The 4,666-nt window shown below is 42.6% G+C and overlaps 1 non-coding gene across 1 annotated transcript; it reads right to left on the reverse strand.

The window, feature by feature from the left end:
• Nucleotides 1–1,099: 1,099 nt before the first annotated feature.
• On the reverse strand, nucleotides 1,100–1,171 carry trnat-cgu (transfer RNA threonine (anticodon CGU)). Its single transcript has one exon. It is a non-coding gene; the product is annotated as a tRNA-Thr (tRNA).
• Nucleotides 1,172–4,666: the final 3,495 nt, after the last annotated feature.

Here is a 4,666-nt window from a genome sequence, read left to right on the forward strand (position 1 = left end):
AAAGTTAAGATGAATGCGAGTGCCCTTTCTATTCTAATCTATTCAAATGCTGGTGTCTGGCAGGGCAGCTCGAGTCAGATAAATAGGCAGAGAGGCCACAGTCAGATAAATATAGAGAAAATGAAGAGGGAGAGAAAATACAAAAGACTCACAGAAAACAACGGGGACAGAAAAGATGGAGGGACAAAAAAAAAAAAAAAAATGAAGCCATCTACAGTCACACACCACGTACACCACTGACTGTGTTAAAGTTATATGAGCTCGGTGCTCCAAAGGCAGAGGAACAGATGGGGAAATAAATTACATATTTATCATTTATCAGGCAACAGGTGAGAATTACATGGGACCAGATAGCAAATAAATGTGCGTCTGTGGGCTTGTATTACTCATGTTGTGGGATATAAATTACTGCACACATGGACATTGCAGTTCTGGACATAAGAAGTACCTGGAATGTAAAGACCTGAATTCAAGGATGAACCTAAAGGTTAGTTTTAGTTTACGGTAAGGTGCTTCAGAAACTGATAAGGAGATGATTCATTTCCTGTTTTGTTATCCACAAACTAGACTGAGACATACAGTATTTACTCTGTTTGAATAGTAATTTACTCAAGGTCCAGGCTGGGACGCTAACCGGGGATCTTCTAGCTGCGAGGCGACGTTGTTAACCACTGAGCCACCAAGCAGCTCGCCATAATCATCATCAAAATTAAAATAGAGAACAGCAGCGACAGATCCCCAATAAACTGTGCTAACAATTGTAAGTATAATGTTCCCGGTCCAGTTTTGTTACTGCCACGATCAAGAAGAAAACCCAAATATCACCTGCTGCTGCTGCGAGACGATTGGTCAGGATGGTCAAGAGCATCTGTGAAGATTCAGCTCATGGTTGTTTCTCGTAGTTTAATCGTAGCAACTGGACTTGCTTGAGTTCGTTGAAGACGTTCGTTGAAAACGTTCCACCTCTCATCCAAGAGGCTTCATCAGTTCTGACTGACTCCTTAAGGGGACATCAATACTTCAGATAGAAAAACCACTGAGAAGCAAAGTGAAGAACCTCCTTTATGAGGATGTGACCTTAACATGGTTACCACATCAGAGGCATGGATGGGGATCGAACCCATGATCTTTGGTTTACGAGACCAACGCCTTACCACTTGGCCACCACGCCCCTGCTCAAGAGTCAACCAAGTATCTCCAAGAAGCAGCCCTGAATGAACCAGAAGCTGCTGAGACACAGCTGTCAGTGTCCACAGGGTTTTGCATCAACATGAGCTGAGAGGCTGATGGAGAAGGAAGTTCTTCCTCTAGAAGCAGAACCTTAAAGCTCCACTGAAGTCTGCTGCTGGTCACATGGACAAAGAAAAGACCTTCTGGAGGAAAGTTCTGTTGTCAGATGGAACAAAAAATCAGCTATATGGGCACAATGAGCAGAAATATGTTTGGAGGAGAGAAGGTGAGGCCTTTAACCCCAAGAACACCAAACCTACCATCAGGCATGGAGGTGGCAGCATCATGCTCTGGTTCTGTTCTGCTGCCAGTGGACCTGGAGCTTTACACAAAGTAAATGGAACAATGAAGAAGGAGGATTACCTCCACATTCTTCAGGAAAACCTAAAATAATTATCCAGAAGGTTGGGTTTTAGAAGCAGTTGGATGTTTCAACAGACAATGACCCCAAACACACAACAAAAGTGGTAAATAAATGGTTAAATTGGTCTGGAATTAAGGTTTTAGTCTGATGCTCCCAAAGTCCTGACTTAATCCCATCCAGAACCTGTAGACTCTGATGACAAAACAAGTCTGTGTCAGAAAACCAACACATTCAGCTGAACTGCACCAATTCTATCAAGAGGAGGGCCAAAGATCCAACCAGAAGCTTGTGGACAGAAACCAGGAAGTCAGCAGAAATTCCAGACTGCCATGACACGGATGGTCTTTACAAGTGTGTGTAAACTTCTGGTCACAACTGTGCTGTAGCTACCTGATGGCACACCCACACACTGGAGCCCAGTGTCTGATAAAAAGAAAGAAATGTCTTTCTCCAGTGTGTGCCGGTGCCCATACATCCACTTGATGTGTTGTTATGAGTGAGTGTGACAGAGCGAGGTCCAGCCACAAAAAAGTGAAGCCATACAGACTTTATGGGGCATGCAATGGCCCTGCTGTCAGCACTAATGGAAAACTGTAGCACAGCGCCCAGACAGGAGGAGAGGAAGTGGTTCAGAGGGTGGAGGCCAGCGTCCATTGGCCGCCGCATGCATCACTCTTTATATGTCAGGTGCAGGTTGAGGCTGTAATACAGGCTGACGGGATGGGAGTGTTTTCTGCTGATTGGAAAGGTTTGAACTTATTCAAAGAACATTAGAGTTTGGGTTTGTTTCTCACATAGATCAACCAGCTTTCTTACCGTGTTTGTGATAGAAACATAATTAACAAACGTCTGTTCATTTCACCAAACAGCATGTTTGAGTGTAAATGAGAATACAGGTAGATTACAAGTCCTACCACCAATGTTTATGTGTGGAAAGTAAAACTGGAAAGGTTGTGATAGTGTCTGTGTCTAGTTCAGTCCCTTCCAAAACCAACCTCCTAACATTAATTATAGTAAAAATAAAGGACGGCATGTTAGATGTGTCTTTATGTAAGGTCTAAAATAATCCAGTACATGAGGAGTAAACTAAAAGTTCTGGCACTGATCATAGTGTGTGTGGAATACCTGAGTCGATGTCAGGAGACCACAGGGCATCACCTGCTGACTGACAGACATTCAGCTGTTTCAGCAGCAGATCCGACCTTCTTGTCTGGGACCAACACTGGTGATGAGAGGTTGGTTTGCAGCGACCACCAGTTTCCCAAACCAGACAATGCATATCAATGTTGTTTTCTTTCACTTTCACATGCAGCAGGATTTTGTTTCCAAAGCTCAGATTGTCCAGGCAGATTTCTGCTGTAACGTCTTGAGGTTCTTGAGGCTGGAAGTTTGGCCCGTGGGTGTTCCAACCTCTGGCCACAACGAAACAACCGTCACTCCCCAGATGCCTCACTGTGACTTCTACATCCTCCCCAACATGCAGCTCCAGCAGCTGTTGCAGGTGGTGCTTGACATGTTTGTATACTTTAGGAGACATGGGACTTCTGCAGGATGGATCAGTGGTTAGCACCGTCGCCTCGCAGCTAGAAGGTCGCCGGTTCGCGTCCCAGTGAGGACTTCGGCTTCCTCCCACAGTCCAGAAACATGTTGAGGTTAATTGGTGATTGTAAATTGTCCGTAGGTGTGAATGTGAGTGTGCTTGGTTGTCTGTCTCTAAGTGTAGCCCTGTGATAGACTGGTTACCTGTCCAGGTGAACCTGCCTTCACCCTGAGTCAGCTGGGATAGACTCCGCCCCCCATGACCCTAGTGAGGATTAAGGTGTAGAGATGATGGATGGATGGATGATTAACCTCGCTAGATTGCTATAAGCATATACAAATCTAGGAAATGTCATTATGTGTTTTTGTTAAAGGACCACTGACATCATTTGCTACCAGAAGTAACTCACAGGTGTATTTCTTCTTCTTCATGTCTGAGTATGTACGTCTGCACCACAGAGCTGCACTTAACGAATAACAAACCACGATCAGGTTGTGATCCTGAACACCCGTAGTCCTAATGTCGCCCTTTTACATCATCCAGTGTGTGTCTGCTGTTCAGCTCCAACACTGCTTCAGCTCTTATTTACTTTGTGTTGTCACCCCATGAATAAGGAAACCCAATCATAACTCCAATCTATATTATAAAGATTAAAATACATATTTATGAGTTTGTCATCATTTATTAATATCCGATTTAACAACGAAGCACATTTTTTTAAATGAACAGCAAATATAAATTCCTCATGAATAAATTTACACATATTTAAAAAAAACAAAAAAACATTGTTCCTCCCTTAACAGCGAGCTGACGAACCGCGTAGAGGCCGGTGAACATGTGACGGCGGTCAAGGTTTGGGCTGATTCCTCAACACCTCCCTTCTCCTTTTTTAATCACAAGAAGCATTCGTGCTCTCGGAGTGAAAACGTAGGCTGATAGAAAATGTAAGAAACTCCTGTTTGGCTGTGGACACCCTATAAAGGAAGGAACTGTTGCTGCTGTGGTGGTTTTGTGATCCTAAAATGATTCACACTGTTTCAGTTGCGAGAATTTTTACATGTGTTAAAGCTGAAGTAAGCAGAAAGTCTTTGGTGTCATTTTGGTTGACGTTGTAATTTAAGTGGACTGAGAGGAAACTAGACTTTTGTTTATGATCCGGGAAAGGAGCGTGTTTGAAGTTTGTTCATGCAAACAAACTTTATTTTAAAACTTTATTTCAGTGAAACTATCAAATACTATCCCTCCTGTTCAATCAGTCAATCAATCACAGTATCATGTATGATATTATATAGTGCCTTTCATAAATCTAACACAAAGTGATTTACAGAAGACAGGAATAAAAACACAGTAAAACAATCCAAACAATCCCCAACATCATGTTATATGAGGGACTCAAAAACACAGAGCTCGAGGAACTAAGGAAACACTGTTTATAACACAGTGCAATAAAGCAACACCACATGAGATAAAATAAAATAAAATGAAATCATATAAACTAGAATGAATACGTAAATAAATAGTGAGAGCAGCAA

This window comes from Stegastes partitus, unplaced genomic scaffold (assembly GCF_000690725.1).
Source record: "Stegastes partitus isolate 25-593 unplaced genomic scaffold, Stegastes_partitus-1.0.2 Scaffold1262, whole genome shotgun sequence".
NCBI lineage: Eukaryota > Metazoa > Chordata > Actinopteri > Pomacentridae > Stegastes > Stegastes partitus.